Genomic DNA, 8,802 nt, shown 5'->3' on the forward strand with positions numbered 1-8,802 from the left:
AAAGTGTGAGTGTTTTCATGAATAATAAATGACAGAATACCAGTGGCAAATGAGCGCTAGTGGGAAGCTGGTACGCACTCGTAATTTTCATTGCTTTCACAGTGTTTTTTTTTTTTGGGGGGGGAGTATAGATTCCAAACTATTTGAAAATCATAGAATAGTGTTTCTAGAGATAATATCAGGCTGTGGTAATCATATTACGGGGTGTCAAGAAGTGTAAAGTGGAGACTTCGTTACCCAAATTCAGAAGTCTCCACAAGTCCTACGGTACTCGACGAAGGCTCAACAAACATCCCAGAAGAAAGCTAAAGGTATGTGCCATATGCATATTTAATTATAATATTCTAGGACTAATAATTGATTTTTGGCAAATACCTTTACAAAATCTTGGAGCACAAATATCCCCGTGGGACAAGCAAGGAGCGCCAAAACAACCCCGCGGTTTAGGGGTTAATGAGAAATATATTGATTTTAAGCAATCAGAGTTCACATACTCACAGACTCTATACATTATACAAGTTAAATTAGAAATTTTCATTTTTTACATCATTTAACTGAGATATCCAATTTAAATTATTGTCATTAATAATACCCAGGAACTTTGTTTCATCCACGTGCTTTTATAACATTATTCATCATGATACCAACATTCTTAGCTGAATTCATGGAAGAATGCAAAACCATATATTGATTTTTATCACTATTCAAAGTTAATCTAGTACTCCTAACCCAATTAGTTACTTTTGTTAATTCTCTGTTTTATATATTTTTATTTCTATTAAGTCTCCCCCTTGAATTAAGTATTGTTATCATGAGCAAAAAAAAAAAATAATAATTTATTAGTACTACAATGAATGATGTATAAATAAATTTCAATTTATTACTACAATGTATGAAGTCATTAAAAAATATATAAGAAAAAAAAAGTGGACCTAAAATTGATCCTTGAGGTACGTCACACTTAACTGTTTATATGAAGATACTGTATTACTGCACACTGTATATTACCATCTGTGACTTCAGTAACTTTAAAACCATTCATAAGCAGTACCCTAACTCCATACACCAACAGCTTTTGCAATAGACGAGAATGTGAAATTGTATCAAATGCTTTAGATAAATCACAGGATACTGTTACTTGAAACATCTTGTTATTTATTGCATTATAATGATTTTGACAGAGATTATGAATAGCTCTGGTGAAAATTTGGGAAGGAGCTCATACTGACAATCAATTAACAATGAATACTGAGAGAGATAATCCATCATTCTCTTAAAAACTACGTTATCAAAGACCTTACTAAAAGCTGGTAAGATTGACACAGGTCTATACTTCGTACATTGGGACTTATCACCTTTCATATTCACTGATATTACTTCTGTTGCTTGCAACTGTTTGGGAAAGGAGCCCTCATCAAATGATTTATTGATTGTATAGGAAAGAAAAGAGGAAACTTGAGCAGAACATGCTTTAACTACTTTAATATTATTATTGTCATGTCCCGGGGATGTTGCTGTAAGATTATTAATAATTTCTTTTACTTCAGAAATCGCAGTTTTTGAAAAATTATTGAATACAGAACAGGGTAAGGAAGTACTCTGTAAATGAAGGTGATAACTGTCGTATGTTATTGGTAAATCTGTTTGTTACAGTACAAAAACGTTCATTAAAACACTCTGTTATTGCAGTCTCATTTGTTAAGGTTCTATTGTTAAATGTAAAGGAGTAACTTTTGTGGGCTTACTACATCGCATTAGACCATTTATAAACTTTTTTTTTTTTTTAGAACTGCCTGAACAGTCCCTAAATCTTGAATTACAGTAATTTTTCTTGAATGTTAAGATTATAATTGTTAACATATTTCTGTACTTCTTCAAAGTAATTTCGTATGTAAAGGGACATCTGGCATACATTTTATATAATTTATTTTGCTGTTGAATAGAATTCTTAATAGCTATTTTTATATATGGTTTTCCTACATGGTTTTCTTTAATTGCATATTCTTTAATGGGAAAGTATTTCTCCATCGAGAGCTCCTTTAGCACCAACAACATCGACACTGACTGACTAAGCTCCAGTAGCAGTACTCCACTGAAGAACATGCACGGGCTCCACAACCAACACCTCCATTGTCATGGGGGGATGTGAATTTGTGAATTATGAATACTAGAAGTTACTTGAAAATAGAGACAAGGGATTGACTTGTAAAAATCATGCAGTAAGTTTTAATTATGTTTTCTTACTTCGCCGATTCTCTAAAGACGAGAATTTATAAACTTTCTCAACGGTACACAGCGGGGACTAATTACTCACGAGTGCTGTTTGTAGTACTGTTAGCCTCTCGAGAAAGTGACCCCACCCCTGACAATCAATAACTAATGCTAATACTAATAAACAGGTTCTTGTTGATGCTTAACTCCTTGCTGGCACAACAGATTTAAGTTTGATGCAAAAGAACTGGCCTAAGTACCGATTATGAATATTGTAAAGAGTTTGTGCAAACTAGGAGCAGCAACTAAAATAAGCTTAATGTGGAGAAATAAAACACGAGTTTAATTACATAAAGCTCAAAGAAAAGAACTGTAAATTTATTGATTACAATTAAATAAATTTACATTATATGAATCTCAAAAATGAATTCAAAATAACAAGGAAAATACTCTCACTCACTCATTCAAAAGCTAAACACACTTAAGCCTAGAAAAATGAACAGAAATACTGGTCAGTGGAGGAGAGCCGAACGAGTAGTCTGGGTGCCTGTGATGAACATCAAAACGCTGCTATTCGCTAAGCCCACTTTGCCATTCACTGTCGAGGTGGAGATTCTGGAACTCGCTGTACAATGGAAGCGCTGCTCTATGCTGGGCACAAACGGTCCTACCCTCGAGATGACTCAAAGCTGACTAAATTCAAATGAGGAAAAGAGATAGGGACTGGCCGTGTTTGCCGGAAGTAGGGTGTGGCAACTTCAACGGTCAACAGAAATAAAGTGAACAATATAGGCTTACAATAAATCACTCAGTGAAAGCATTAATGTCATGGATAAGAATGTCACTTGCAAAACAGTGACAAATGTTCTGAAAACCATCCCGATCAAAGTGAACACAAGGACGGTTGAACTGAGTGATGCCCAGTGAGAATTCCACTAGAGTTCGTGGTTTTCTCACTAAAGTACAATGTCACAAATTCATAAATACGCTCACGCGAATTCGTGACATTACGCCCCATCAAAATCAAATTTTTCTTTAAAATTTTTTTTTATATACATACATATAAATCCTAACTCAGTCACACAAGATTCACACTGTGGTGTGTGTACTATCCTGCTACAGGAGAAAATCACAGTCGCCCATGAGCATAAAAACCTCGTATTTATGTTAACAGAAGCAAGCTTGGGGAAAAAACTCCATGACGATGGTGAAAAATCCTGTACTCAGGTCAAACTAAGCAAAAAGTTCGCTACATTTACATTAACAACTAATTGTCATGTAGTGTGATGTATGTAATACATAGTGTAGGTGTGACAGTTGTGGTGTAACTGTGCCTACGTGTAAAATTATATAAAAAAAATCAATAGTAAATAGAGACGACTAGGCAGAAGAGAAGAGGCAGCAGCATGAGGCAGAGATGATCAGCTAATCTGCATGACAAAATTGCTACACCCGCCAGCTGCACCTGCGAAAGCAATCAAGGTGGAGCATCAAAAGTGTCAGTGCGACAAACAATTTGTATTAAATTACAGTTTCTCTCTCTCTGCCTAGCAGTCAGTACATTTACTACAAAGAGTACGCCTTAGCCGAAAATTTTAAGTGGCACTCAAGCTTTGTACATTCGAGGTCGCAATTATTTTCGTATTGGATACATTATTAACCAGGAAACGTGGTCCCAGGGCAGAATCTCAAAGGACCATTATAGTTTACTGGTTAATCCCTAAACCTACATTATTATTAACCAGGAAACGTGGTCCAAAGACAGAATCTCAAAGGATCCTTATAGTTTACTGGTTAAACCCTAACCCTACATTATTATTAACCAGGAAACGTGGTCCCAGGACAGAATCTCAAAGGACCCTTATAGTTTACTGGTTAAACCCTACTCTACACTTACGATTAACATTGGCAAGCTGAGAATCCCTATGCAATCTCGGGTAGGTCACATTTTAACACCCACTGTGGGTGTGAACACTCACGTGGATAATGTGCATTCTCCGGGAATCCTCAGAGAGGCCCACAGCTCGAGACACCACAAGGTAATTCAAACACAGCCTTGGATTGTCCTTACGGGGGTTTCAAACTTCCCCTTAACCTACAGTATACATGTATATACAGGTCCTGGATGTAATGTGTCCTGTGGGACCAACGGGCGAGACGTCAGGTCTTCATAGTACACTTTTAACTGGGAATCAGGCTGGTCCTTGGATTGCATAAATCTCTGAGGATGCTTGTCTTACGGAACCCAGCATACAACAGTTCCCCGTGTTAGTCATCAGTTAGCAGGTGAGACATCAAGTCTGCACCTACATTGTCACTTCCCTTGATGTATCTCACAACAAAGTTAAACTGCTGCAAATACAGTGTCCAGCGTGTCAGTCTTGCATTAGCCGTCTTAGTTGTGCCGAGACTAGTGAGTGGCATATGATCAGTTTCCAGAGTGAATGGTGCTCCATATAAATAATAGTAATATTTCTTAACACCATCAACCATGGCCAAGAGTTCCTTCTCAACAGTACCGTAATTCCTCTCGGTGGGTTTTAGCTTACAGCTGTGGTATGCCACTGGGAAAATTCCACCTTCTGATTCTTGCATTAATACAGCACCTACTCCATCTTGTGAAACATCAGTGCGCAGTATGAAAGGTTTGTTGGAATCAGGCAACTGCAAGATAGGCTCCTTACACAGCATATTCTTAAGGGCGGTAAAAGATCTCTCTTGCATTTCTCCCCATTCAGTGGTGTTTGGAGCATGTTTCCAAAGCACTTCGTACAACGGTTGGGCAATGAGAGCAAAATTGGGGATTAAACTCCTATAATACCCCACTAGGCCAAGGAATGCCCTAACCTGTTTCTTGGTCACGGGTCTCGGGGCTTCCCTAACCTTTCTGATCTTGTCCTCCTGACACCTGCAGTGATTGTTGCCAACAATATGTCCGAGGAACTCCACCTCACTGTGAGCAATTTTACATTTGCTAGGCTTCACAATCATATTGAAACTCTGGAGTCTACTGAAGACAATTTCCAAGAGTCTGAGGTGCTCCTCCTGCGTGGCAGAATGAACGAGGACATAGTCAACAAACATGTCTACTCCTACAATACCATGGAGCACTTGTCTCATGGCACGACTGAATACTGCTGGGGAATTGGTAAGTCCATATAGGAGGACTTTATACTGATACAACCCCCTAGGAGTAGCAAGGCAGTGAACGGATGACTCTCGGGGTGAAAGGGAATCTGAAAGAATCCCATCGCCAAATCGAGCTTTGTGAAATATCGTGACCCTGTCAGCTTGGAGAAGATGGCAATGTGGTCACCCATTGGCTCAGCATCCACTTTGGTGATTGCATTTAGCTTCCTATAGTCACCACAAATCCTGACTCCACAATCCTTCTTGCAGGGTACTACCATTGGACTACAGTAAGGAGATGAGGACTTTTCAGTAATACCCGCAGTCTCCATGTCAGCAATTTCGTTATCTACTGCGTCCAGTAGTCACATGGGAATCGGATATGGCTTATCCCTTACAGGAGTATTGCTGGTCAACTCAATTTCGTGACAATCAACCATTGCAAGTCTAGGTTGGTCAGAGAAGACATCAGCATACTGACAGAGCTGTGACCCTATGCATTCTGGTCACCTAATGCTAAGTCAGTGTTAAGTAAGACATCTCCGACAGTTTCCTCCTGACAGGACTGAACGGTTAAGGGCTCATCATGGTCATCAGCTGGGATCATCGCAGCTGCTCCGGTTTCTTCCAGTGGCTGGTGTTATGGAACAGAGAGAGATAATGAACACTTCAAGTGAGAATACTAAAAACACTACTGTCCCGCAAAGTTCCAGGTTCAAAACAAAAGACTTAGGTAAAATTACAAGTTAAAGTTTAATGCTCAAACTAACATCTAAACATTCAGGACTCATAAGGATAATGTAATGGCAAAACAGGTTACATATATGGTTAACTGCAATAGCCTTTATTAACACGAAATTAGCAAGAGCAAATTTATCTAAGTCAGCCCTGAGAAAATGAGAAAAACGGATAAAGCTGAGTTAAAGCAAGATATAATATTATTACAGTTACAAAATATTATTAATACTGGCTGACAGTATGGAACCAATATGAATCATAAAAACTTTACCAGGCTTACGAATTAACGCCTCAGGCTATACAGTACAAGAAAAATGGTAATAACACTTACACTCAAATTATAGAGCAGCTAGATGGCTGAAGACTTCCTCAGCACTCACAAAAATAATATACTGTACAGGGGAGGACAGAGATGTGAACAGAATGAGGAGTAGATCTAAGTGGCAACTAATGCAGAGACTGAGCTCATTATATAGGGGGCTGGCAGAGCTTGATTCAACTTGTAAGAAGGATGCGCAAATGAAGGCATAGGGGACGAAGAGTTGACAATCCTGCTCTGAACAACAGAAAGAACGATTTACTCTACTATAAGGGGGAGAAGGGGGAGTGAGGTAGAACATGCAAGCCTGGTCACTATAGAATCCACGTGGCGAATCGTGAACAAACATGCAGCATACTGTACATTAGGATCATACAAAGGATGATGCAATCATGAACAAAACTGTATCATAAGTTAGAATTATACAAGGGATGATGAAATCATAGGCTATGTAACACCTCTCCACAAAGAAAAAGAAATTTACAAAGGAAATTTCTTATTACTCTAAAACATTCTGTCTAAAGTCTAGATTAGCAATCTGCAATAACATTTTCTTTCCCCTTGACATGTTTTATGTCTAATGAATACTCCTGAAGAAGTAGACTCCATCTTGTCAATCTCTGATTTTTATCTTTAAACTTACTAAGGAATTTCAGTGGGTTATGATCGGTATAAATGACTATGGGGTCAAATCCAGAACACAAATAAAATGAAAAATGCTGTAAACCCAAAATCAAGGCCAAAAGCTCTTTCTCAATAGTTGAGTAGTTCTTTTGAGGTGGAGTGAACTTCTTACTGTAATAAGATACAGGGTGTTCAATACCCTGATCATCCTCTTGCAGCAAAACAGCCCCAGCTCCTGTATCACTTGCGTCAACAACCATCTTCAAAGGCTTAGCAAAATTTGGAGTAGCGAGCACTGGCTGACATAATAGGATAGCTTTAAGTTTGCTGAAAGAGGATTCACAGTTATCGGTCCAGACAAATTTAACTCCCTTTTTCAGTAGGTCTGTAAGTGGTGATACAAGAATTGAAAAGTTAAGAACAAATCTCCTGTAATAACCTACCATTCCCAAAAATCTTTGTAGCTCTTTCCTACTTTTAGGTCTGGGAAAATCACTTATAACCTGAACCTTAGCTCCTGGTGGTGCAACGTGTCCATCATCAGTTACGTACCCAAGGTACTGAACTTTAGCTTGACCAAACTCACACTTTGATAAATTAGCTACAAGATTAGCCTGAACCAAACGCTCAAGAAATTTACTGACATGGCATAGGTGATCTTTCCAGTTGTCACTGAAGATTAATACATCATCAATATAAACAACACACCCTGCCAAACCCTCTGTTACAACATTCATGAGCTTCTGAAAAGTGGCTGGTGCATTCTTCATACCATATGGTCTTAGAGAACATGCAAAAGTCTTTCCTAGTGTTACAAAACATGAGATCTCCCTAGCACATTCAGTCATAGGTACTTGCCAGTATCCCTTTAACAGATCAAACTTACTTATGTACCTAGCCTTTCTGATCTCGTCTATGCAATCTTCTACGCAAGGGAGAGGGTAGGTGTTTGTTTTGGGTATCTGATTAACACGTCTGTAGTCGATGCAAAGCCGCTGTGACCCACCTGGCTTAGGGACTAGAGTGACAGGAGAACTCCACTCGCTCTGACAGGGCTCAATCATCTTGTGGTCCAACAGGTAGCCAAGTTCCTTCTGGATGAGAGAAACTTTCACTGGGTTCACACGGTAAGGAGGCAGTTTAATTGGCTTTGCGTCTCCAACTTCGACATCATGCATCAACACAGTGGTTCTTCCTGGAGTGTCACGGAACACTTGCGGGTACTCCTGCAGTAATGCCGAAAACTCCTGCCTTTCCTCGGGAGCTAGATGAGAAAGCTTAGTCTGGAGATCATACATGATATCAGGATTCTTCCCCAAACTATCACTCAGGCTCATACTGCATGGGAGAGCTTCACTTGCAGACTCAGGTGGAACAGCTACAGTGCAGACTGGGTTATTTTCGTCCCGCCTGTGATATAACTTTAGCATGTTGATGTGACAAAGTTGCTTGTTCTTTCTACGATCTGGTGTGGCGATGACATAGTTGACATCACTGAGTTTCTTCTCCACGAAATAAAGACCACTAAACTGGCTTGAAGAGGTTGCCCATGCACTGATAGCAGAATCAAAACCTGATCTCCTGGCTGAAAGTGGTGTAACCTGGACTTCTTATCATACCAAGTCTTCATCTTCTCCTGAGCAGCTCCTAAATTCTCTCTCGCCAGCTGTAAAGCAGTGGACAGCCGTTTTTTGAACTTCATCACATACTCCAGCAGGTTGATGTCATCTTCCTCCGACAGCCAGCATTCCTTGAGTAGTTTAAGGGATCCTCTTACTTCA

Source organism: Coenobita brevimanus, chromosome 4, assembly GCF_032717465.1.
Source record: "Coenobita brevimanus isolate Jiangsu-jjx chromosome 4, ASM3271746v2, whole genome shotgun sequence".
NCBI classification, from domain to species: domain Eukaryota; kingdom Metazoa; phylum Arthropoda; class Malacostraca; order Decapoda; family Coenobitidae; genus Coenobita; species Coenobita brevimanus.